General features: G+C 39.5%; 1 protein-coding gene and 1 long non-coding RNA gene across 2 annotated transcripts in view; one reads left to right on the top strand and one right to left on the bottom strand.

The window, feature by feature from the left end:
- NR3C2 (nuclear receptor subfamily 3 group C member 2) overlaps window positions 1–27,820 on the top strand; it is a 368,768-nt gene that overhangs the window by 211,438 nt on the left and 129,510 nt on the right. The gene's annotated exons all lie outside the window — the stretch shown is intronic.
- On the bottom strand, window positions 25,991–27,468 carry LOC132519218 (uncharacterized). Its single transcript, XR_009540122.1, has 2 exons — window positions 27,293–27,468; window positions 25,991–26,725 (listed from the first exon to the last, which is right to left on the bottom strand). It is a non-coding gene; the product is annotated as an uncharacterized LOC132519218 (long non-coding RNA).

Below are 27,820 nucleotides of genomic sequence, written 5' to 3'. Positions count from 1 at the left end.
TTAGGAAAGCATAAAGACATTTTATCTAAATTTTATTAATCTATTTTACATTATAGATAGCAAACGTCTGAAAATATCTACTCTTCAGTAAACTTCTGTAGAAAGCTAGGACATTTATTAGTAAGTCATAAACATCCTTTTTGAAAGAGGTAAAATGAACCAGTGAGTAATAGAGTAGAAAGCCAGATGTCTGAGTTCAGCTTAAGTAAGAGTATAAAAATATTAGGTTCATAATCTTCCAGATGAGTCTGCTGTTAAATTCTTTGCATTCACTTCATTTCCTCAGGAGGTTGGTTTTTGTTAATAAAAATGTTTTTCATGGTTTTTAAGTGGCATTTTTCTGGAACTGAGTGAATCTGTTAGTAGTATAGAAGTGATATTGAAATTCGCTTTTCAAAAGAGTTCTAATTATTTCAAAATTAGTCAAGTTTTAATATTCACAACTTATATGTAATTCATTAGGAGCTGATGGGAATGAATATTTTCTAAATGAATATTTGTGTCAGTTTCAGCAGAGAAAAAGATGAAAACTCCTACAGAATTCATAAAATTATTATTTATAAACTTTTGAAAACAAAGTTCTGGAGGTGAGGGGATTTGCATTTTTATATCTATCTTTTGAGGCATGATTTGATGTGGTTTCATAATGAATTATATTTGCAAATATCAACTCATATTTTCAAATATGTAGATGAATAAATTGTTCTAGAAACTCACACAGCATTTTTATATACTGTTGTTTTATTGATCATTCAGCAGAACGTTTCTCTCAGTTGTCAGGCGTCAGTGTGTTGTTTCCTGTTATCCACCAGAACCCTACAGGTTTGGTGACAGGATTTTCTAGAATCTTGTGTCCGCTTGGGTAGGGGGTTAAGATTAGGTTCCAGTTAGAAGAGGAGCCCTTCAGGGGAGGGAAAAATAACCGATGTTTTATCAACAATATGCTATATATCATCATAGCTTCTTGTCTTCCCAATGAAGATTTAAGCTCCCAGTTTTACACATGACATTCTTACTTAAGTTATAATTCCTTAATATTTAATTCCTAGTAATATGTTCCTCTTTGTTCATCAGTTTTGCCTTGACTCAGCAGAAAGAGGAAATACTTGATTAAAATGGATATGATATGCTGGAATCTCAACTGTAGGAGTTTTTTTCTGAAGGTAACTTTCCCAAAATAAGAGGGAAGATAAATAAATTTCCTTGCTTTAGTCAGGCCCTCTCACATATACTATCTCTTTAACTCCTCTTAACAATCCTGTTAAATATTGTTATTACCGTTTTTAAATGAGGACATTGAAGTGGTTACTTCCAGAAGCTTCAGGATTTTAAAATAAATGGCAGAGCTGGGAGTCTAACCCATTTTGTTCACCTCCAAAGCCCAAATAGTTTCCCACATGCCACATTATGGCTTGAAGTGTAGACTATGTTGAAATCCATAAAATGTGAAAAAGCTTAAAATGCTCTCCAGCTATAGAATGTAAATACAGGGCTCACCTTCGAGTTGAGAGAGAGCCTCATTCTCCATGTCTCTGTAATCCATGATGGGATGCTATCTCACTGTTTCTAAGGAGAGAGAAACATTTTACCTGTTTATGTAACCATTTATTTATTCACTGCTTGCTCCGAGGTTTCCTGTGTGTTAGGGCTGAAGGGTGGAAATAGATAAAATCATTGTGCCTTGAATGTCAAATCATGAAATAGTATAATACATTCCATTTGGACTAATATAAGCATATGTGTATATAGATAGTCTCTTACAAAACCTTTAAACTAAAATTCATTGTGTTCCTTAATCATAAAATTCCTGACTGTACAGCTCACTACGTTGATTGCAAAATAACCTGCTTCTTCTTGAGAGTGGACGCTCTCAGGTTGTCTGTGTGTTAGTTCCCTCTTTTTCCTCCACTTTTTTTTTTTTTGGTCCATTCTTTCTCCAATTCATACTCTTCCCACCTAACTCGAGGCTCTGACTCTCTGGTCTTTGCCTTTTTTCACTTAATCCCTTTGGTAAATCCAGTCAGCATATGTTTGTAAACATCTCCCAAATCAATATATTCCTCTCCCCAGCTTCAGTTCCCAGTCATGTTCTTTGAGTTCATCTGCCTGTAGAATCTCCCGATGCCTGTATTTTACAGATGCTTAAGCATCTATATATATATATATATAGAGAGAGAGAGAGAGAGAGAGAGAGAGATGCTTAAGCATCTTATATAAGATGAAGTTTTAACTTGTGAGCCTTCCTGCTAACGTGGCAGTTCTTTCCAACTTCCACGTTACTGTTAATGATAACACCATTATTACTTCAGTCACTAAGGTTTATAACCTTGAAGTCATTTGGATTCATCTCTTGCCTTTGTTCTTTCTGTAAAATTAGTCTCCAAGTCTTAATTACTCTTCCTTCAAAATATCGCTGCTCTCCCTCCTCCGTTTATTCAGGTATTTATTCTCTGTCACTCGGCAGACTCTGCCCTGTCCCTAAACTAAGCATACCACTGCTCAGCTGGTATTTCTCCAATGCTGATTCCTTTGTGCCTTCCTTTAATAAGAGCTTATCATAGCTCAATAACAGTCTGACTTTGCTCCTAAATTGGATCCTACCTTAATCAAATACCAAATACTTATTGAAGGCCTGCCAGGCACTGTGGGGAGTATACAGATTTGTGTAACACACAGCCATGTGCTCAAGCAGTTTTATGGTCTAGTTGGAGAATTAAAACATAAGTGTGAAAATAACACTAACAATACATGGGAGAGTTTAATGAGGACCAGAGGAGGGCTTCCTTATGGGGCTTAAGCTGAGTCTTGGAGAATAATAAGAGTTAGAGAAGCAGGGAAGCCATAGAAGCAGGAAGTGGGGATGCCTTGAGACTCCAGAGAGAGAATGGGAGGAAATTCTAAGGGGGTGTAAGGACTGTTAGCAGCTTAATGCACAGCTCTGTAATACTGCCGCAGGGGAGAGTTGGTGTAGGGTGGAGTGGACGGTCAGGTTGGAAAGTGGGGCTGGAACCCGAATACCTTTGACTTCTCTAGTTATTCGCTTTCTACTCCCTTTTTAATATTCTTTCTAAAGACTTTCTAAAGGATTCTCGTTCACATTCTTTGTTCCCTTTTACCCAGATGTAAATTAAAATATTAATTTACCATACATTTTTACCCCTGATAGCTTTTTCCTTCCCCTCACACACGTTCTTTTTCTTCCCCTCCCACACGTTTTATGTACAGTCGGCCCATTTTATATGAGACTTGAGCATCTGTGGATTTTGATATTTGCAGGGAGTCCTGGAACCAATCCCCTGTGGGTACCGAACGATGACTGTATATAGATCTTGACACATCCAATATATTCCATGAACTTCAAGCGCATAAAATGCTGTCTGAAACATCTTTGTATTCCTGTAGCATCTAAGAAGCTGGTAGACACACAGTATGTGATCAGTAAACACTTATTTTATTAAATTGTGGCAAAACAAATGCCAAAACTTCTACCTTCTCTGCTTTCTAGTGAACATTTCAAATGGCAAGCTATAAAATTATCTGAATTAAATAAGGAATCTCAAACAGAATGTATAACCTGCATTTTAAATTGCATTGCTTTTATTATGTTTTCTTAATCTCCTAAATGCTACTATTTGCCATGGAAACGAAGTACACTGAAAATTTTCAGTCATTCAGTGGTTTACAAATCAGTGTCTACACTACTAGGTATATTGCTTCTCTTTCAACTATTATCGTTAAAAACTTTAAGATTATTGTCCCCTTTAGAGACAGAGAGTAGAGTTGCTATTTAAGGTAATAGGAATTCGTCCAGCTTCATAGTAACACTGGATAACCAGAGTGAATTTCTTTCAGGCAAACACTGTGGGCTAAAGTGGGCTTTGAGTTCATTGGATAAATCAACAGGCTTTTGTGTACTTAGCACCTGGCACCCTCCTAAGAAATAGGAATCCGTTGGGGAATTTTAATGGTTCGTGCTCTTCTAATTCCTCATAACTGTAAGTAATAGAAAATCTGTCACTTTAGATGGTGTTTTGTGGCTCTTCGTAAGATATGTCCTAATTCCAATGATGTTTCATTTCATTTCAAGACAGTATAATCACAGTGTTCCACAGATTAAACAAATGAAAATCCTATTGGTATCCATTAGTTTTCTTTTCTATCAATAACAACCATAATAATAGCTAACACTTACTGATTGCCTACTTAATTAGCGACTGAGTAAGTTTAATGGTTGCCAGACATGGTTCTAGCTCTTTATATATTATATGAATTCATTTAATCCACATACACACAAATCTATAAGTTACGTTACTATAATTATTTCATATTAGAGTATTAAGATTATAGTACTATTTCTAAACTGGCTTTACAGTGTAATAAAGATATGCTTTACCTTTGATTTAAATCTGTAGTTATTGGAGGTTTTGTTTTGTTCTAGTCTCAATCAGTAGGAAAAATGCTTTTTAAAACTTTCATCAATTTGTTTTGAAGAAGCTTATCCTCTTCCAATTTTTATCATCCATTTTCTTTTTCATTGGTAATAATTCACAACATATGGTGACCACCAATTAAACAGACAGTCCCCTTCGAACTCCAGGATGTCTGAGAATACAGTACAGTGATTGACAAAGGCTTACTCTATGAGTTGTATGTCTGCATCATATGACTGTATAGTGTTACTACATTGTTTGGAAATTTTGTTTGAGATTTAGCAGATGTATTCCAAAAAAATATGATGGGTAGGTTCACATAACACTAAAGGCTTACAATTTACCTTTCAAACTCCTCAACCATTGTCTTCTGACAACAGTGTCCCAAGAGGCAGATGGGACCAACAGTACATTACCAGGTTTCAACAGTAATCTCATCAGAAATTTGGGCTCACTCCAGATATTCTTTGTATGTATTTTCCTGTTTACTAGCTTCTTTATTCCTCTCCTCAGCATGTGATGTCAAAGCCCTCAGAGCCTTCAAAAATGTTAGTTGAATCTGATGTAAAGAAGCAGATGTTAAAAACCTGGGATTAACCAGAGTCCACTCCGTGTATTTTTTACATCAACACAATGCTCTCTCCCCACGCCCCTGCCTCGCACCCCACCCACCCCAGTCCGGGTGAGGAGCAGAGATCCTTATGACCAGCTCCTGCCCAGGACGGCACTCACCCTTTCCAGTTTTGTGCCACTTTCTTGTCTGTTGCACCTGCAGCTGGATTCCATAAGGAAATTTTCCTTTTGATTATAGATTTTCTTGCTTTACATTGGCATATGAAAATACTTTCTGGTAGCCTCTCGAATCACAAGTCACTCCAGTATTTCCTTAACTTATGGTTTTTCTACTTCAGTGGTTCTCAAGTCTTTTGGTTGCAGGATTCCTTGATACACTTAAAAATGTTGAAGAGCTTTTGTGTCTCTAAGTTATAGCTATCTATAGTTTTCATGTTAGAAATTAAAACAGACATTTTATGAATGAAATAATGCCATTTGCAGCAACATGGAAGGACCTGGAGGTTATCACACTAAGTGAAGTAAGTCAGAGAATCAGATATCATATGATATCACTTAAATGTGGAAATGTGGAATCTAAAAACAATGGTACAAATGAACTTATTTACAAAACAACCAGACTCACACAGACTTAGAAAGCAGACTTACCAGAGGGAACAGGTTGGGGGGGAGATGAATTGGAAGTTTGAGATTGATATATACACACTATTTTTTTTCAAATAGATAACCAACAAGGACCTATTGTATAGCACAGGGAACTCTGCTCAGTATTCTTTAATAACCTAAATGGGAAAAGAATTTGAAAAAGAATAGATACATGTATAACTGAATCACTTTGCTGTATCCCTGGAACTAATGCAACATTGTAAATCAACTCTACTCCAATATAAAATAAAAGTTTAGAAAAAGAAATTAAAACAGACATTTAAAAAATATTTATTAATTTCTTCCAGAATAACAGTAAAAACCCATTACATATTAACTTTAATTACATATTTTTATGAAAAATAACTGTTTCCTGAAAAAACTAGAAGGATGGCATTGATTTATATTTTCAAAAATTTTAATATCTGATTTACTAGAAGACAGTTGGATTTTTGTGTCGTTTTGTTTGCAGTATATGAAGGCACTGTGGCCTCACCCAGATATATAGTTGAAAAAAGGAAGAGAATTTAAGAGCCTTTTCAGATAATTGTAGGTATTTCTTCTAGTCTCTGAAAAACTCAATTGTATGCTCATAAAAGAATGAGAATGGGAAGGGCAAATAATGTCTTAGTATAATTATGAAAATACTTAGAACCTAGAACCAAATAATAAGATGACAAACAACTCTTTTAAAAATGAACGAAAATTTTGAATGGACATACACAGAAGATGCATGGATGGCTAACAGTTCCATGGAGAGATGTTCAATATCATTAATCATTAAGGAAATGCAAGTTAAAGTCATAGTGAGATTTCACTTCACACCTGCTGAATGGTTACAATCAAAATACAAAATAAAACAGGTGACATTAAGTGTTAGTGAGGATGTGGAAAAACTAGAACTCTCATACATTGGTAGTGGAAATGTAAAATGGTGGAGCCAGTTTGAAAAGCAGTTTGTCAGTTTCTTAAAAAAAAATAAACATAAAACTTACCTTAATACCGAGAAATTATACTCCTAGGTTTCTACCCAAGAAAAATGAAAAATTTATGCCCACACAAAGATTTATATACAGATGTTAGTATGAGCATTATTCAGTACAGCAACAGCAGGGAAAGCATCCATTGTTAATCAGTTGGTGACGGAACACACAATGTGGTATATCCACATAACGGAATACTGTTCAGCAGCAAAAAGGAATTAACTACTGTTGCATGCTGCACAGATGAACCTCAAAAGCGCTGTGCTAAGTGAAAAACATCAAAAGCAAAGTACACAATCCCGAGTCAGTCACCATCCAAGAGCCGGAAACCTGATTCCTTTCTGACTTGCCCATCCTCCAGCCATGTGGCTGACGGTCTTGGGTGCTCCGGCCAGGTGTCAGGCCTGTGCCTCTGAGGTGGGAGTGCCGAGTTCAGGATGTTGGACCACCAGAGACTTCCCAGCCCCACGTAATATCAGTTGATCGGCGGGAGCTCTCCCAGAGATCGCCGACTCAACACTAAGACCCAGCATCACTCAACGACCAGCAACCTCCGGTGTTGGACACCCCATGCCAAACAACTAGCAAGACAGGAACACAACCCCACCCATTAGCAGAGAGGCTGCCTAAAATCATACTATAAGTTCACAGGCACCCCAAAACACACCACCGGATGTGGTCCTGCCCACCAAAAAGACAAGATCCAGCCTCATCCACCAGAACACAGGCACCAGTTCCCTCCACCAGGAAGACTACAGAACCCACTGATCCAACCTTACCCACTGGGGGCAGACACCAAAAACAATGGGAACTACAAACCTGCAGCCTGTGAAAACGAGACCCCAAACACAGTAAGTTAAACAAAATAAGACGACAGAGAAATATGCAGCAGATGAAGGAGCAAAGTAAAAACCCACCAGACCAAACAAATGAAGAGGGAATAGGCAGTCTACCTGTAAAAGAATTCAGAGTAATGATAGTAAAGATGATCCAAAATCTTGGAAGTAGAATGAAAAAAATACAAGAAACATTTAACAAGGACCTATTAGAACTAAAGAGCAAACAAACAATGATGAACAACACAATAATGAAATTAAAAATTCTCTACAAGAAATCAGTACAAGAATAACTGAGGCAGAAGAACGGGTAAGTGGCCTGGAAGCTAAAACAGTGGAAATAACTACTGCAGAGCAGAATAAAGAAAACATGAAAAGACGACAGTCTCAGAGACCTCTGGGACAACATTAAACACACCAATATTCAAATTATAGGGGTCCCAGAAGAAGAAGAGGAAAAGAAAGGGACTGAGAAAATACGTGAAGAGATTATAGTTGAAAACTTCCCGAATATGGGAAAGGAAATAGTCAAGTCCAGGAATCTCAGACAGTCCCATACAGGATAAAGCAAAGGAGAAACACGCCGAGACACATATTAATCAAAATATCAAAAATTAAATACAAAGAAAAAGTATTAAAAGCAGCAAGGGAATAGCAACAAATAACTTACAAGGGAATCCCCATAAGGTTAACAGCTGATCTTTCAGCAGAACTCTGCAAGCCAGAAGGGAGTGGCAGCACACATTTTAAATGATGAAAGGGAAAAATCTACAACAAAGGTTACTCTACCCTGCAAGAATGTCATTCAGATTCAACAGAGAAATTAAAACCTTTACCGACAAGCAAAAATTAAGAGAATTCAGCACCACCAAGCCAACTTTACAGCAAATGCTAAAGGAACTTCTCTAGTCAGGAAGCACAAGAGAAGGAAAAGACCTACAATAACAAACCCAAAACAATTAAGAAAATGGTAATAGCAACGTACGTATCAATAACTAAAATGTAAATGGATTAAATGCTGCAACCAAAAGACATAGACTGGCTGAATGGATATAAAAGCAAGACCCGATTATATGGTGTCTACAAGAGACCCACTTCAGACCTAGGGACACATACAGACTGAAAGCGAGGGGATGGAAAAAGATATTCCATGAAAATGGAAATCAAAAGAAAGCTGAGGTAGCAATTCAAATATCAGACAAAGTAGACTTTAAAATAAACACTATTATAAGAGACAAAGAAGGACACTACATAATGATCAAGGGATCAAGCCAAGAAGAAGGTATAACAATTGTAAATATTTATGCACCCAACGTAGGAGCACCTCAATACATAAGGCAAATGCTAACAGCCATAAAAGGGGGAATTGACAGTAACACAATAATAGTAGGGGACTTTAACACACCACTTTCACCAATGGACTGATCATCCAAAATGAAAATCAATAAGGAAACACAGCTTTAAATTACACATTAAATAAGTATACTTAATTGATATTTATAGGATATTGCATCCAAAACAACAGAATACGCTTTCTTCTCAAGTGGTCATGGAACATTCTCCAGGATAGATCATATCTTGGGTCACAAATCAAGCCTTGGTAAAGTTAAGAAAATTGAAATCATATCAAGTATCCTTTCTGACCACAACGCTATGAGACTATCAATTACAGGGAAAAAAATGTAAAAAATACAAACACATGGAGGATAAACAATACACTACTAAATAACCAGGAGATCACTGAAGAAATCAAAGAGGAAATTAAAAAAAATACCTAGAAACAAATAACAATGAAAACATGACAACTCAAAACCTACGGGTTGCAGCAAAAGCAGTTCTAAGAGGGAAGTTTAGAGCAATACAATCCTACCTCAAGAAGCAATAAAAATGTCAAATAAACCACCTAGCCTTATACCTAAAGCAATTATAAATAAGAAGAACAATAAAACCCCACAGTTAGCAGAAGGAAAGATCATAAAGATCAGATCAGAAATGAATGAAAAAGAAATGAAGGAACAATAGCAAAGATAAATAAAACTAAAAGCTGGTTCTTTGAGGAGATAAACAAAATTGATAAACCATTAGCCAGACTCATCAAGAAAAAGAAGACCAAATCAATAGAATTAGAAATGAAAAAGGAGACGTAACAGTTGACACTGCAGAAATACAAAGGAGCATGAGAGATTACTACAAGCAACTATATGCTAGTAAAATGGACAACCTGGAAGAAATGGACAAATTCTTGGAAAACCACAACCTTCCAAGACCAAACCAGGAAGAAATAGAAAATATAAACAGACCAATCACAAGCACTGAAATTGAGACTGTCATTAAAAGTCTTCCAACAAACAAAAGCCCAGGAACAGACGGTGTCACAGGTGAACTCTATCAAAAATTTAGAGAAGAGCTAACACCTATCCTTCTCAAACTCTTCCGAAGTATATCAGAGGGAGGAGCACTCCCAAACTCATTCTACGAGGCCACCATCACCCTGATACCAAAACCAGGCAAGGATGTCACAAAAAAAAGAAAACTACAGGCCAATATCACTTGTGAACATAGATGCAAAAATCTTCAACAAAATACTAGCAAACAGAATCCAACTGCACACTAAAAAGGATCATACAGCGTGATCAAGTGCAGTTTATCCCAGGAATGCAAGGATTCTGCAATATATGCAAATCAATGTGATACACCATATTAATAAATTGAAGGATAAAAACCATATGATAATCTCAATAGATGCAGAAAAAGCTTTCAACAAAATTCAACACCCATTTATGATAAAAAAAAAAACCTTCAGAAAGTAGGCATAGAGGCAACATACCTCGACATAGTAAAGGCCGTATATGACAAACCCACAGCCAACATCATTCTCAATGGTGAAAAACTGAAACCATTTCCACTAAGACCAGGAACAAGACAAGGTTGCCCACTCTCACCACTGTTATTCAACATAGTTTTGGAAGCTTTAGCCACAGCAGTCAGAGAAGTAACAGAAATAAAAGGAATCCAAATTGGAAAAGAAGAAGTAAAACTGTCACTGTTTACAGATGACATGATACTATACATAGAGAATCCTAAAGATGCTACCAGAAAATAACTAGCGCTAATCAATGAATTTGGTAAAGTAGCAGGATACAAAATTAATGCACAGAAATCTCTTGCATTCCTATACATTAATGATGCAAAATCTGCAGGAGAAATTCAGGAAACACTCCCGTTTACCACTGCAACAAAAAGAATAAAATACCTAGGAATAAACCTACCTAAGGAGCCAAAAGACCTGTATGCAGAAAACTGTAAGACACTGACGAAGGAAATGAAGGCTCATACAAACAGGTGGAGAGGTATACCATGTTTTTGGATTGGAAGAATCAACATTGTGAAAATGACTATACTACCAAAGCAGTCTACAGATTCAGTGAAATCTTTATCAAACTACCAATGGCATTTTTCACAGAACTAGCACAAAAACATTCACGGTTAGTATGGAAACACAAAAAACCCCAAATAGCCAAAGCAATCTTGATAAAGAACAACAGAGCTGGAGGAATCAGGCTCCCTGACTTCAGACTATACTACAAAACTACAGTAATCAAGACAGTATGGTGCTGGCACAAAAACAGAAATATAGATCAATGGAACAGGATAGAAAGCCCAGAGCTAAACCCACGCACATGTGGTCACCTTATCTTTGATAAAGGAGGCAAGAATATATAATGGAGAAAAGACAGCCTCTTCAGTAAGTGGTGCCGGGAAAACTGGACAGCTACATGTAAAAGAATGAAATTAGAACACACCCTAACACCATACACAAAAATAAACTTAAAATGAATTAAAGACCTAAATGTAAGGCCAGACACTATCAAACTCTTAGAGGAAACCATAGGCAGAACATTCTATGACATACATCACAGCAAGATCCTTTTTGACCCACCTCCTAGAAAAATGGTAATAAATACAAAAATAAACAAATTGGACCTAATGAAACTTAAAACTTTTGCATAGCAAAGGAAACCTTAAACAAGACAAAAAGACAACCCTCAGAATGGGAGAAAATATTTGCTAATGAAGCAACAGACAAAGGATTCATCACCAAAATATACAAGCAGCTTTTGCAGCTCAGTATCAAAAAAACAACCCAATCCAAAAATGCACAGAAGACCTAAATAGACATTTCTCCAAAGAAGAGATACAGACTGCCAACAAACACATGAAAGGATGCTCAACATCACTAATCATTAGAGAAATGCAAATCAAAACTACAATGAGGTTTCACGTCACACCGGTCAGAATGGCCAGCATTAAAAAATCTACAAACAATAAATGCTGGAGAGGGTGTGGAGAAAAGGGAACCCTCTTGCACTGTTGGTGGGAATGTAAATTGATACAGCCACTATGGAGAACAGTATTGAGGTTCCTTAAAAAACTAAAAATAGAACTACCACATGACCCAGCAGTCCCACTACTGGGCATATACCCTGAGAAAACCATAATTCAAACAGAATCATGTACCACAATGTTCATTGCAGCTCTATTTACAATAGCCAGGACATGGAAGCAACCTAAGTGTCCATCGACGGATGAATGGATAAAGAAGATGTGGCACATATATACAATGGGAAATTACTCAGCCATAAAAAGAAACGAAATTGAGTTATTTGTAGTGAGGTTGGTGGACCTAGAGTCTGTCCTACAGAGTGAAGTAAGTCAGAAAGAGAAAAACAAATACCATATGCTAACACATATTTATGGAATGCAAAAAAAAAAAATGGTTCCGAAGAACCTAGGGGCAGGACAGGAATAAAGATGCAGACATAGAGCTTGCACTTGAGGACATGGGGAGGGGAAAGGGAAAGCTGGGACGAAGTGAGAGAGTGGTATGGACAAACATACACTACCAAATGTAAAACAGATAGTGGGAGGCAGCCGCATAAAACAGGGAGATCAGTTCAGTGCTTTGTGACCACCTAGAGGGGTGGGATAAGGAGGGTGGGAGAGAAACGCAAGAGGGAGGGGATATGGGGATATATGTATACGTATAGCTGATTCACTTTGTTATACAGCAGAAACTAACACAACATTGTAAAGCAATTATACTCTATTAAAGATGTTAAGGAAAAAGAAGCAAAGTACCATCTACTATATGATTCCATTCTACTGCCTTAGAAAGTCAATTCTAAAGAGAGAGGAAACATTAGTGATTGATTGGGGTAGAAGAGATGAGAATTGACTGCAAATGAGCAAAAGGCACCTTTTTGGGGAGATGGGAATGTTTTAAATCTAGAATGTGCTTGCTCAAGTCTATAAATTAACAAATAAACATTGAGTAGTACACTTAAAATAGGTGAGAGAAAAACTTATTTCTGTTTTTTAAAATGCGTTCTTGAAAAATAAGGGAAGAGAAATACACCCAAATTTTGACCAAAATAGAGCAATAAAGCCACTATAGACTGACATGAACTCTTGTTACCTATGAGAGAATATGTGATTATATCCTATAGCCTTTTGAATCCCTTAGGGATTGACATATATATACTAATAGGTATAAAATGGATAACTAATAAGAACATGCTGTATAAAAAATAAGTAAAATAAAATTCAAAAATTCAGGGAAAAAAAAGCGTTTCCTAAGATTCTGCAGAATCCTGCTTTGGTATAATGGACTGTTCAACCCTAATGTGTTTTTTGCCTGAAGAGGCTCTTTGAACCACACTCTCAAGGTATTATCTTGTTTTTGCCATTATATATATATGCATGTATGTATGCATAATTTCCAATGGTTCCCATGCATTCTTATCATTAATATCTCTTATTTCCATTTTTTCTCTTTCTCTACAATAAGTGTAGCACTTATTAATTGTAACTGTGATATTTACTTTGTTTTTGTACTTAAGCTTATAGCAGATTCACAGCCCTAACTCCAGACATTGGGCGCCCAGTGTCTTAAGAAGTTAAGATCTAATGTTGGTAACTTTTTCTTTTGTACCATCCTTCTGAAGTTACAAGGTACCCCTTAGAAAATTAAAACAAGACAATAAGACTATTTATCTGAATGACTAAACCTCCCAGCAAGTAAAGACATGTAGCTGCAGTAGATTTGCCTTGGTTTTAAGAGGTTTACCTTGTACTTTATTTTCAGAGGTGCCGTTGTTGAAGCTTCTTGCTGGTGGCAACAGATGTTCATTACAAGGGCCGTAGTTCATTACACGTGGGTTCTGTCTGCCCCTTTAGGTATATAGTTCTTCTCCATGTCTGTTTATAGCTCTTAGCTTCTTGAGCACTTGAGAAGCAGCAAGCACTCAATTCCAGTGAGAAAGTGAAAAAGTTTAGACTCCTTTCAGTTCCAGAACCCTGAATCCACATTTGGTATCAGAGACTTATAAGTAGACAGAAGGAAGGAACAGTTGGCTAATGTCAGCAGAGACAGTGGCGAGCGTATCAGCACAGGTCATCAAAGAGAAAAGATGGAAGGAGGCAGAAAGTCCACTGGAAGTGTAAACTCACAGTAAGAGAGTGGATCTGCCCCAGGAAGGCTTCAGTAGAGACAGTCACATCCTTCGCATGTGTTGCAAAGAATCCATCGCATGAATGGCCTCTGACAAGGGGAAGTTCAGGAAGACATGGCTGGCCCTGACCCCAGGATGAAAATCTCTGAGGTGTAAAGTACCAGGTTGGACTCTGTGGGCCATGAGTGATTTTTCCTGTGCGTGTCCTAGGAGCTATCTGTATTTTTCTTCTGAGGTAGAAGCATATTCCCTGGGCAGACTGCTTTTTCTGTGTGGTTTCCATTGGGTTAAATCTAGCAAGGGAGATCCTAAGAACTTCATATGGTGAGTTTTTTCTGAGCCAGAGGCTGAAATTCTTTCCAGAGCCCAAAGAGGGAATTCTGACCACTGGGAACCCATGGCAGTCATGCAATAAATGCTTTGCCCCAAATCAGGTCTGTTTATCTATGATTATTCTGTTTAAATGTATTAGTTAACATTCTCACGTGATTTGTATTGCCTTTTCTAGCCATCTTGCTACTTTTTGCCCTTGATATGGCTTAAGAATCCAGTTGTAGTTCAACTTTGGCTCATCCCCAGCTCCATGGCTGTAGTTTTCAGCAATATGGCTTTGGTAATAAGACTCCAGCCACCATCTGGGACTTGGCGTGTTATGAGCCTGATCTGTAATTGGATGCCTTTAAAGAACTTGTCTGTGATTGTGAACATGAACTAAGTAACAGGTCCAAATAGCAGGGCGATGTACGTTCAAGATATATAAGCTCTTTATCTGTAGTACCACGTCTGATAATACTTGGTCTCACAAAGCAAGGGTCTAGGCATATAGTAGTCCTCTTTGTACTCCAGAAACACTACGGGAAACCTTTTTTTTTTTTTAAACATCGATATGTCTGGGTCCCCTGTCCAGTGATTCTGATTTAGTAAATTGGGGGAATCCAGGTATCTGTATTTTTGAAAATTCTCCAGTAAGGTTGCCCAACCAGGGTTGAGAACCACTGTGTGCATATGTGGCCCTCAGGATGTAGCATGGAGCCCACAGCCAGTGTGTTTGGGTTCAAATCCCGTCTGCATGCACTTAAGCAAGTTACTTGACTGCTCCAAGCTTCCCTGGTGGTGCAGTGGTTAAGATTCCACCTGCCAATGCAAGGGACACGGGCTTGAGCCCTTGTCCGGGAAGATCCCACATGCCATGGAGCAGCTAAGCCTGTGCGCCACAACTACTGAGCCTGCACTCTAGAGTCCTTGAGCCACAACTACGGAGCCTACGCACCACAACCACTGAAGCCCGTGCGCTTATAGCCCGTGCTCTGCAGCAAGAGAAGCCACCGCAGTGAGAAGCCCATGCTCCGCAATGAAGAGCAGCCCCCACTCACTGCAACTAGAGAAAGCCCACAGGTAGCAACAAAGACCCAGTGCAGCCAAAGATAAATAAATAAAATAAATAAAAAATTTTATGAAAAAGAATATTTCGTAGGGTTGTCATCATAGTTAAACGGTTTATGGTAATTGACCTGGAAATGCTGTTTCCTCTTGTTTGATTATTTCTCTAGATCAGAGGAAGATCCGGCTTGCTGATGGGTTTTGTATGCTCTTTGAGCTAAGAATGGGTTGGGGTGGGGGGTAATCGAAAGAAAAATCATATTTTGTGATACATAAAAAATACATGAAATTCACATTTTGATGTCTATAAATAAGGTTTGATGGGAACCACAGTCATGTTCCTTCCTTTACATATCTTCTGTGGTTGCTTTCACACTACAGTGGCATAGTAGAGCAGAACTGTACGTCCCACAAAGCCTGAAATATTTACAGTTTGCCCTGTCACAGAAAATCTGTCTACCCCCGCTCTAGATCTTTGCAGTGCCCAGAGCCCAGTTGGGTTAATCACAGCCCTTCTCGAACAGGACAAAGAATGAGGAAGCCTTTTTGCCTTGATGTTCTGGTGTTTTTGATGCCCCGTGTTACTTACCACGGTGGATTGAAGGAAGCACAAATTCAGTAGCCATACTGAGCCTGAGGTTACAAATGCATATCTTGGGTCCTGTGTGGCATTGCTGGGATTGGAGTTAATAAATTACCCCCACCTTCTCCGTATTGTTTATCCACAGCATTTGCTTCCTAACAAGGAAGGCCCAGCCCAGCTTCCTGAAGCTTGCCAAGCACAGTCACCACCAGCACACAGCAGTTCAGGGAGAAACGCCTCAAGGGCATTTAATAACATTTGCAGCTTAGTGAACTGGAATGGTTTTCCAGAGAACTGAGAGTCGATGTGAATGCTTTTCCCAGTACTCAACGAAACGCCAGAGTCATATAGCCGCGAATCCCAAGGACATAAGGGTAACGAAATTCAGGGACGTGCCTATGTTCCAGATGCCCTGTTTTCCCTTCTCATACCCTGAACAGGGTTTATATTATCGACCCTAATACCAGTTTCCAGGGTTTACTCTGAATTCTTAGGCATAGAAATGTAAAAATCCAAATACAGAAGGCCAGGTTCCTGCCCAGCAGTGCTTCAGTGGAGAATTTGCTCCGAGCTCCCATCCGGGGACAGGTAACCCCAGCCTTCACCCCTGGTGCACCTGTCCTTTCAAGGGTTGCCTAGAATCCGATGGAAATCCAGCCTGCTGAGGTGTTTTGTTTGGCCTATACGATTTTGTTGCTTGAAGTTTTTCAATGAGTTGCCAGCATTTAAAAATCAGGAGATTTCATATAAAATCTGGACACCCAGCCTCTCTCGAAGCAGTGGATGGTGTGGCATCACCGCCCCGCTTCCCACGTGACAGCAGTCGGCACTCCCTGAGTAGCAGCCGTGACAGCTGCTGTCTCCTTGGGGCGGGGCCTGCAGTCCACTGCTGCCTTGCTCAGGTCACCTTCTGGCCGCAGCCTCATTGCAACTTGCTGGGCCGCACCTTCCCTAGGTGCTGTGCAGGTAGCTCTTTGTAGAGTCTTCGATTCCTTAGCTATAGGTAATTTTCACTTGTCACCTGACATGCTAAAGAGTCATAAAGCCAAATGCATCATTTTGACCTAAACTGTCATCTGGGAAACCTTCTTGTTTTATTTCGTTTGTAGGGTTGAAAAAACAACTCAGCATGTAGGAAGTGGGTACAAGATTATATTACCTTGTTGTTTTTTTGTTTTTTGTTTTTTTTTTGTTTTAACTTCTCAAAAGGAGAGCAGAAGAAAAGCAGCCCAGACTTCATAGCTTCAGCCCAGTATGGTGGGCTGAAGCTAGGAGATCTTGGTTGGTTCCAGCCTCGACTTTATAATCCATATTAATAGCTGCACTGTTTGCAAACCTATTCTGCTTAGCACTAGACTTGACACCTTAAATATGCTTTCTTTTCTGTCCTTTACAATTGCAAGGTAGATTATATATTTACAGTTGTACAGATGAAGAAACTGACCTATAACGAGTAAAGTAACTTGTTTTAAGTCACATAGCTAGTAACTAATTGAATTTGATTTCAAACCCAGGTCTCTTGATTTAAAGTCTAGCATCTCAGGCATATACATGCATTATATCATAGCAACCCTATGAAATTAGCATTGTTATCTTTATTTTACTGGTGAGGAAATTGAGACTCAATGCAGTTAAATAAATGGAGGAACTGAGTTTAACAAAAAAAAAGATAAAGTCCAGCATCTCTCTGTTATCTCCGTGACCTTGGGTAAGCCGTAGGTTGGAGTGAACTGTTTCCCTCCAGCTCTAAAATGATATAATTTTCTAAAATAAACAGACCAAAAAACCTCTATTTTCTTCTATAAGAAGCAAAACTTTCAATTCAACAATTGAAGGTAGTACCTACTTTCAAGCTTCAAGGAGAACCATTTGTACCATGTCCCCCTGCCTTCTTAGAGTTCAAGAGCAAGAGGGCTCCGTGAGTTGAAAAATATTCCACAGTCATGATGACTATAGCCTCATAGCATATTCATTCGCCGGTCTTACTGGGTGAAACAGAGTCGGATTACAAGGATCTCATTTGCAAAAGTTCTGAGACCCTTGCATGCCCTATTCAAGAAGATTTTATTTTAACTTTAATCAGAATTCCATTTAAATGATTCAGAGTGTTTTTAGGCAGAATGGCTGTCTGAAGAGTAATGTCTTCTTAAACTATTAGGTTGTATTGACTTAAAGGTTGAGTACGTGTGAAAGACCATATCCTTCGGAACTGCTGCATAATAACACTCAACTTTAATTTCATATGAGAGAAACATTCAGGTCAGAGTACTATAAATATTAAAGTGGAAAACTGATTCTTTAGTCAGTTAACATGTAACTGCAAACCTACATAGGAATGCCATCAGTTTAGGGGTTCAGTTTCTTACCTTTTGTTTGACATTCCTTGGACTTGAGAAGCGTGTCAATGATGATTTCTGTTTTCCTTTGGGTTCGGCAATATGATTGTCTTCATATACTGATATTTTTTGGTACCTTTATTATACTGATTTTAAAGTTAATTCCATGACGTCATTGAATTTCACCATTCAGTAATTTTACTAATTTGTTCCGAGTCCTGTGTAGAGGGTGCTGTGTGTGCTGCGGGACCGTGTTGAGACCCCTGTGACCCTGTCTAGGGAGGCATGATCTTTGTCTGAAAGAAAGCATCATCCTCTCTCTTCCCAGCCTGGAGACACTGCATTTCTCCTTTAAGGTCCAGGTGAAAGATCACCTCTTCATCAAGGCTCTCTGATCCCCACTTGCTGTCTCCCCTCCTTCTCTCATTAAGTTCTTCCTCCTCTAAGACCCTTTAACACTTTTTTCAGCTTCATTGAGGTATAGCTGACAAATGAATTTGTAATATATTTAAAGAATTTGAAAAAGAATTAGACACATGTATATGTGTAATTGAATCCCTTTGTTGTACACTTGAAACTAACACATTGTTTATCAACTATACTCCAATATAGAATAAAAAGTTAAAAAAATAGAATGTACAACATGATGATTTGACATACATATACATTATGAAAGGATTCCCACCATTGAGTTAATTGACACCTATATCACCTCGCATATTAACCCTTTTAAGAATTATTTTCTTTTCGATGAGAACACTTATGTTCTACTCTCAACAAATCTCATTTATATAATACAGTATTATCAACTATAATCACCGTATTTTATATATATATATTATATTAAATCCTCAGACCTTGTTCATTTTATAACTGAAACTTTGTACTCTTTTACCAGCCCCTCCCTATTTCTCCCACCTCCTAGCCCCTGGCAACTATCATTCTACTCTGTTTTTATGAGTTTGACTTTTTTTTTTTTAATTCCACGTGTCAGTGATAAGATGCAGTATTTGTCTTTCTCTACTTCACTTCTAATCATGCAAAGCCTGCTAGGTTCATCTATGTTGTTGAAAATGGCGGGATTTCCTTCTTTTTTAAAAAATTTATTTTTGGCTGCGTTGGGTCTTCATTGCAGTGCGTGTGCTTCTCACTGCAGTGGCTTCTCTTGTTGCAGAGCACGGGCTCTAGGCACATGGGCTTCAGTAGTTGTGGCACACGGGCTTCAGTAGTTGTGGCATACGGGCTCAGTAGTTGTGGCTCACGGGCTTAGTTGCTCTGCGGCATGTGGGATCTTCCCGGACCAGGGCTCGAACCTGTGTCCCCTGCATTGGCAGGCGGATTCTTAACCACTGCACCACCAGAGAAGCCCTTCTTTTTTTAAGGCTGAATAATATTCCTGTGTGCGTGCGTCTCACATTTTCATTCATCAGTCAACACTTAGGTTGTTTCCATACCTTGGCTTGTGAATAATGCTGCAATGAACATAGGAGTACAGATATTTCTTCAAGATAATGATTTCATTTCCTTTGGATAAATACCTGAGAGTGGAATTGCTAATCATATGGTACTTCTATTTTAATTTCTTGAGGAACCTCCACACTGTTTTCCATAGGGCCTGCACTAATTTACAGTCCCACCAACAGAGCACAGGGGTTCCCTTTTCTCTACATCCTCACCAAAACTTGTCTTTTTGATGATAGCCATTCTAACAGGTGTGAGGTTCATAGCACTTTTTATACATTAATCATCATTGTATGTAGTTCCGTGAACTCCTTGTGAGTAGATGTTTTTTCTTACAACCATTGTGTGCTCAATACATGTGGTGTTGGTCACACAGTGGGTGCTTATAAAGGGACAGAGGCTGAAACCAAGCAATTAGAAAATACTTTTATTTTATCACAAATCATTTTGTATCATAGGATTAAACTTTGATAAGTGAGAATCTTTTTTTTTTTCATTTTGTTGCAGACCACTAAAAATAGTTGAAATGTACTTAAAAACATTTTTTTTTAATTTCATTCAGATGAACTTCTTATCTACTTCCAGGTATTTTCTTGGCCCCCTGTGTGTATTTGCCTTGGTGATACAATAACTAACGATTCCTCTGGGGCAGGGTTTTAAACATTAACTCCTACTACTCTGCCAGTCTGGGCATTGCAAGGTTTAGGAGGAAATGGTAGTTCACAGCATGGCATTGGTGCATCAGCTGAGAGGACAGGGCATTCCTGCCCCAGGTATTAGCCTCTTGCTAAACAAGAGGATAGCACGTGACTTCTGAGAGGAAGGGTGTAACTGCCCAAGCCATGTATATTTAATACCTACCAGGTACAAGGCACCATGGGGCTCTGTTGACACATAAGACATGCTCCCTCCTTGAAGGCCTTCTGTTACAGATGTGAAGAAGTGATGTACAAACAGCCAACCTTCACGTAGGGAAGAAAGTGATAATTACCAATAAGGACAATAAGAACAGCATGAAGTGGAAGTAAGTTTAGTAGTGTTTGGAATTCTTGCAAATCTTAGTTAAGATAATGCGGTGCTATGGGGCCCGACTCATAATAATTCTCAGCCAATGTCAGCTGGATCCTTGATGTTGAAATTAAGTGCAAGGGTGTTTCAGAAAGAGGAGGTATATCTGTCCAAGGTCATTGAAGTTTTCGGGCAAAGTGGAGGGTTAGTCGGGCATGTATAGAGAGGACGTGAAAGTGTTCTGACCTTAGTCTATAGAAGAGGAAGAAGAATAGGCTGATGGTAATGACCAAAGCCTCCTTTGCATAAACATTTATACAAATTCCATGTTTTTATAATGGTTGATTCTTATTATGGATAATAAAACCAAGTTCCCCAGAAGATTGAATCAGTCCAGCTACATTTGCATTGCTGGTATCTGGTGAACGCTATCCACCTTATTTATTTATTTCCTTTTTTTTTTTTTTTTTTTTTGCGGTACGCGGGCCTCTCACTGTTGTGGCCTCTCCTGTTGCTGAGCACAGGCTCGGGACGCGCAGGCTCAGCGGCCATGGCTCACGGGCCCAGCCGCTCCGCGGCATGTGGGATCTTCCCGGACCGGGACACGAACCCGTGTCCCCTGCATCGGCAGGCGGACTCTCAACCACTGCGCCACCAGGGAAGCCCCCGCCTTATTTTGATAGGTGGAATTCAGAACTGGGAAAAACTAGGCTATTTTTGGCCTACAAGCTGTATTTTGTTTATCACCATTCTGCTTCATAGAGGCACATTATCTCACAGAACTTGATCTAAGGTGTTAACCACAGTACCTCTTCCTTTAATATTCTTCCCGCGAGGCCACAGCTTATCAAGTATAATAATCTCTCATTTTTTCTTTGACTTAAAATATTACTTCTAGACTTTTCCCCAACACTTTTCATCAATTTTTTAATTGCAACGTAAGATAAACACACTAAAATACATCTATGTGTATATAAATACATAAATAGCCTCCTTCTAGGACTGCAGTGAGCAGGGAAGAAAAGGGGAGTGAACCTTCCATTTCTGTAATTTTCTTTTAATCATGGAATACCTAATAAAATTTTAGATTTTTTTTAGAACAGAGCTTCAAGACTGTAGCGTGATCCCTTTTTAACTTTCAACCCTGTTGCAGTTACCTAAAATATATGTATGAATAGATATCTATACATGTATGTCCACAATCTTGTTTTTCTTTATCTCCTGGAGTACTTTCCTTAGAAGTTATTTTCAGAAAAAAGTAATTTCCCTTATCACTGACTGCCCTTTTCATCAAAGGCCATAGTGACTGCTTTTGAATTCTTTTAACTCATTTGCAATTCTAAGACTCGTATGTGGGGTAAGGACGCTGATTATAGCTCCCCGTCCTGTCTTTAGCACTTTGCTCTTAGTCAGCTTTGCCAGCTACGCTGTGTATTTACACAGGCCACAGGGTAAGACTCCATTGCCCTATTTACTGCCTGTTCATTCTAATGCTGACTTTATATGTTCCCCTCAACAATTCTTCTTTACAGGACCCTAGAGGCAAAGAGATAGACAGAGACAATGGAGATCATCTAATCCCATCTCCACATTTTACAGCTAAGAGAAGGGATTTAGAAAGGCTATAACTGGATCAGATTGACCAGCGTGGTAGTGATTTACAAACATTGCACAGGAACTTATATATGAAAAGGCTGAACATATTAAAGTAATAATTTGTTGGTACTTGTGATAGAAAAGGCTTAAAAACCACATCATGATTGCTTTGTCCTTGCTCTAGATCAGGGTTTCTTCATCCTCACGGCATGGTGCTGTGCTTGTAACACATCTTAGGACAGATAGGAGTAAGGTCGAAAGTCAAGGGGATGTGGCAGTACCCAGGCTCAGTCCAGGTGAATGGCTGGCATGACGCCTCAGAGATTGTGGAGCAGATGGGCAGGGCTTAAGAAGAAGAATCCAGGTAGACAGTTGGCACGTTGGAGTTTTACCCATGGTTTGTTAGAGCTTAAGCCACGTTGTGGGATAAGGGGTAAATGATGGGGACCAGTAAGGGCGCAGCAGCCATGGCACACAGGTGACGGGGAAAGCAGCTCGGATGGGGGGCCACGGCCAAGGCCCAACCTTGCCTCAAACCCCAGTTCTTTTTCTCCCGTTGGGAGCATGCAGAGGGGCACTGACCAGTGGGGAGGCAAATTACCTTGTTGTAATGCACTAGGTTTAGGTCCAGACCCTGCTGCGGAGGATCTTAGAAAGTCAGAGTTAGTCAGGCGTCCCACCAAAGCAGGCCTCTGTGTGCCCACCTTCATTCTCTGCTAGCAAAAAGAGACTATCCTCTAGAAGCTGACCACCAGGCCCTCCTCCAAGGAGAAGAGCATGTGGAACAGAGAGGCCTTGCTGTCTTAGGACCTGAGGCCCAGCAGGGAAGCTTAGGCCTGGGAAACTCTTGTCCAGAGAGAGAACATGATGCGGCAGTGCAGCTCGGAGCAAACTCAGGAGGCCAGCATCATGGATTGGGAAGTAGGAGTAGGGAAGGGCTGGAATGTTTCAGGAACTTCTGGTTTTAAGCAGGATCAACCCAGGCCTAAGGCTTGAGGAACCTAGAGATAGGAGTCCTGGAGGAGCAGGGGAAGGCCCAGACAGATGAGGGCTGGAACAACCATCCCAGGCCTGTTTAGAGTCTCTGAGCTAAAAGTCAGCTGGCGGTTTCCAGTGACATAGGCCACTAAAATGAATGCATCTCTCATTTACAAGTGACGGCAGTGATAGGCCATCAGCTTGTAAATCTATATACACTTTTAATGACCGAGTCAAGCCATTTCGGTATGTTCCTCATGACAAGCCCTTGTTTTCTGAGACAAAAAATGACACAGTACAATTGCAGTTGAACTAAATGTTATTATGTATTTCAGTATGTGTTTTATCTCTTCTGTGTAAGAGAAATGGTGACAGGAATTAGAGAAAGTACCTATGTCTTCGGAAATTAACTAAGGTAATAATGGGGCAGAGTGGAATGTCCTGGGCTGTGAAACCAGGCCTGCTCACCAAGGTGGGACAGTGATGGAGCCTGGACACAGGTGTCATGAGAAAAGAGTTCAGAAGGCAGAGCGCAGAAGCTCCTGTGGTCTGGGCAGGACATGCGTTTGGGTGCAAACAGAGACAGGTAGACTGTCGAGAAAGGCAAGTGTCAGAGCCCCAGTTTTGGGCTGGACTTCAGAGGGAGCCAAAGTTGTAGGAATGTGGGGTGTAAGAATTGGGGGTACCATGCAGGCAGTGGGACACAGGGGAATGAGGCACAAGCCAAGGTAACAAAGCGAATATGAAATACAAGCATAATTAGTAGAAAAGTGGCTTAACTCAGAGATCCAATTTAGAGTAGAGGGACTAGATCCTTCCTGCTCAAAGTCAGGGTTGTCCTGGACAGAGCTAAATACAGCCCTGGGGGAGAGGCACCATTACTGCCCCATTTTACAGACAGGGAGACTAAAGCTTCAGGAGGCTGGCTAACCCTGGCTCTCACAGTCAGGGTGTGGGGAAACCGGCTGAGACCCAGCAGTTTTGCTCTAGGAGCAGTGCTCTACTGCCCGATCTCCATCACTAAGGGAATGACCTTGAGGAAGACCGGAAGGTTTGTTCAGGCACGGGGCTAGGCTTTTAAAATGTGCTACTGCATTTATTCTTGATAATCCCCTGGGAGATAAGTTTTGTTACTCTCACTTTATGGATGAGAAAATGCAAGCCTGAATGGCTTGCTCAGGGTTACACAGCTGATTAGTGACAGAGTCTCGATGTAACCCACACGTGTCCGAATGCCAAACCCCATTACTACATTAGGAACTACATTAGGAACTTGTCCTGAATTTTGGCTGTAATTAAGGATAAGCTGTTCTCTAAATAGGAAATTCTTTCATTTTAAGCAATTTATTCCAGTGAGGAAATGCTCAAAGTTAAAACGTGTGAGTACAAAGCTTTCTCAGAAAGCAAAATGAGATATTTTTGTGCATGTTGAGATTTCATCATTGCTCTGCATGACTTGCCAGGTGAGTCAAATCCTGGTATCACCACTGGCCACATGAAGCACCATAGACAGCTGCTTAACTTATTTCCTTGTCCAGGGCAGAAGGATAATATTACCTATTTAAAAGGTTATTGTAAATAACCTTTAAGTATTAAGTATGAGAAGAGTATAACTTTCCCAGGCTAGTAGCTTAGACCATAATAGATTCTCAACAAACGTTGGTCCTCTTCAATTCTATCTCATGCTGTCTGTCAACCATTTTCATGGTTGCTCCCCACACTTACGATCTGGTCTGTCGTCCAGCCCTGCCTTTCTTATTTCTTGGCCAACAGCTTGTCTTATTTCACAGAACAATTTCCCACAGTTTCTCTCCCCTCTACCCTCTCTCATCTGATTCTAATCTTTACCTCCAAGTGGTAAAATAAACTTAGACAAAGTTCTAGTGTATGCAGATTTATGTCTTGCACCATTTTTTCCTCATAAGCACAAGAATTTTGGGTCACATACTAAAGTTGTAAGTCATTTCTACTGGGAACAATTGGATAAAAGGGGACTGGCCAGTTTAGAATATTAGAAAAGAAAATATCTATTCTGCTTTGGTAAGCTAAGTAATAACTCCAAGGCTGCCATTTTTATCTCAAGCATACATATTATCTATTTCTTTGAGACAATGACAGGACGCAGGAGGCAGAAGTCAATAACTTTGAGTTAGAAAATCAGAAAGGTGTGGAATATTTGCCTGAAGGTCCGGAAAGAAATCATTTAAGATGGCTTCAATTGTTCTCTCTTGGCTAATGAGTAGATGTTGAAGCAATTGAGATGTGGAAAAAACACATTTGGGGCTAGGGAACAACAGAGATGAGGATGATTAATTGAAAATTGTATCTTCTAACCACCATCTTCTGAAAGAGTCATCGGAAACCTGGGCTTAACCAGTCCCTTTGCCCTTTCTCCAGGATATTTTCCACTGAGCTGTCAGTGTGAGCTTCCTCAAACACAAACTAGACCTGGACAGGCTTCCCCATCACCTGAAGATTCAAGTCCAGGCTATGCAGCACGGTATAGCAAAGATCATCACTTCCTCTTCTGTGTGTCTGTAGACCTCTGGCCCCAGGGTTTGATGTGCTTAGGATCCCCTCTCCCACATTGGACCATGTATGAGTCCCCTGTGGACAGAGATCTCATTGCTCTCTCCACCCCTGTGCTGATGACAATGACAGGCATGTAATAGCCACCCAATAATTATTTATTGAATTAATTAATAAAAGAGCAAGCAGACATTGAATTAATAATGCCTAACTTAACAAACAGAACAGATTTACTGTGGTTAAAAAAACGTGTCCTAGAAAACCTCTGGAAGGATACAGAGTCATTGATAACAGTGATAGCCTCTGGGGAAGGGAACGGGTGCCTAGAGGACAGGGGAGGGACAGAGGACCTTTTCACCATATGACCCCTAGCGCTTCTTGAATTCTGTACCATGTGCATGCACTATGTCATTATATACCCAAACCTACTCTAATTTGATGTGTGTGTATGTGCGTATGACCAAAACAAACTGATATCAAATGATGTCATAATTTCTTTCCTTACAAAAATTTAGATTGCTGATAGAAGTTTATGATACCGTTGTGCTCTGTCACCAGTACGGTGCTCATCTGGGTTTCATTTGGGTTTCAAGCTCTAAGGGTGTTTAGAAACCGGGCTATCCCTGAGATGGCACCTAATGACCCACTGAGCCGTGTTGAGACCTTCAAATCTTAACAAATAGTTTGAGGCCAGAGTGGCTAAACCAGAGTCCCTTCTGTCTGCCCAGGTCTCATTTCTACTTTTGAGATCTTGGGAGATTCACCGGTTGGGCAAGAATGAATGAAATCTGATCATGAAGAAGCCAGCACACAGGAGTTTTCACTTCTGCAGGGCTGTGCACATGTCTGCTTCGAGGTCTGGGGTTTAGAGGTACCTTTGGATCAGGCAGAAAGAGGTGGATTAGTTAGTATGTAAGTTTGTCATCCTATGCATATTTCAGTTGAGTCTTGGATTTCTGGGTAAGCCTATATTCATGCAGTTTCCTCTTCCACCTGCCAGAGTGATGAGTGATGTTTCCATGTGAGACTTATCCATTATATGGCAGCCTAAATATTTTTCACTGCAAAGATTCTGTTTCTGTTCCGTATTACCCTCTAGGTAGAACTATCTTAAGGATACTTCTAATATGTATGAAGCCATAGAAAGGGCAAGTGCTGTAATAAAAGAGTTCCAAGTACAAATCCCAGCTAAGCTAGTCACATGATTTAACCTCTCTGTGTCTTTATTGACAAAATGGGGATAATATGACCAATCTCAGAGCCCCCCATCCCCGGATAGGATTTTTAAATTAAGGATTAAATTATATGATTGGGAAAGCACCTGTCACATAATAGGAATTCAACAAATGTTAGTTCCTTGCCCATTACCCTGAATAACTTATTAGTTTATCTAGATAACAGATGTTTTTGCATAGTCAAGTACAACTAGGTTAAATTCTTACTATTGAATGTGTAGGATGTAAGTCATGCCTCCTGAAAAAACGTTCCTTGTTCCATGGCGATAACTCGTCTTTTCTTATTACACATCATAATACATGTTTCTCCGGGTTAAAAGCTTATAGCACTTGGCTTTTGCCGTATAGTATTTTCTTTGATTATCTTTCACTAAAATATGCAGCAGGCCTAAAATTTAAATCATGATAATTAGAAGTTATATATATTTTTAAAAAAACTAACACCTTTCACACTGAGAAGAATGTTTATCCAGGAATTTTGTGCTTACCCACATGGGAAGAACTCTTAAAACACCACAGGGAAAAAAATAAGTCCAATCTGCCTTCTAAATTAAAATCTTAGTATCCCCAAATCATAACTTCAAAAGATCTGTGTTTAAAGGTGGTGGCAGAGGTACCACTTACTTCTCAAGTGAGTTCCCCCCCCCACCCTCCGCCCCCAACTCTGGCATTTTAAAGCCTGTTAATCCAGGCTCACTCATAAAGCTCAGCGGCGGGGGATCCTTGGTTCATTGG

This window comes from Lagenorhynchus albirostris, chromosome 4 (genome assembly GCF_949774975.1).
Source record: "Lagenorhynchus albirostris chromosome 4, mLagAlb1.1, whole genome shotgun sequence".
Lineage (NCBI taxonomy): Eukaryota > Metazoa > Chordata > Mammalia > Artiodactyla > Delphinidae > Lagenorhynchus > Lagenorhynchus albirostris.
This window is presented reverse-complemented; position numbering and strand designations above follow the sequence as displayed.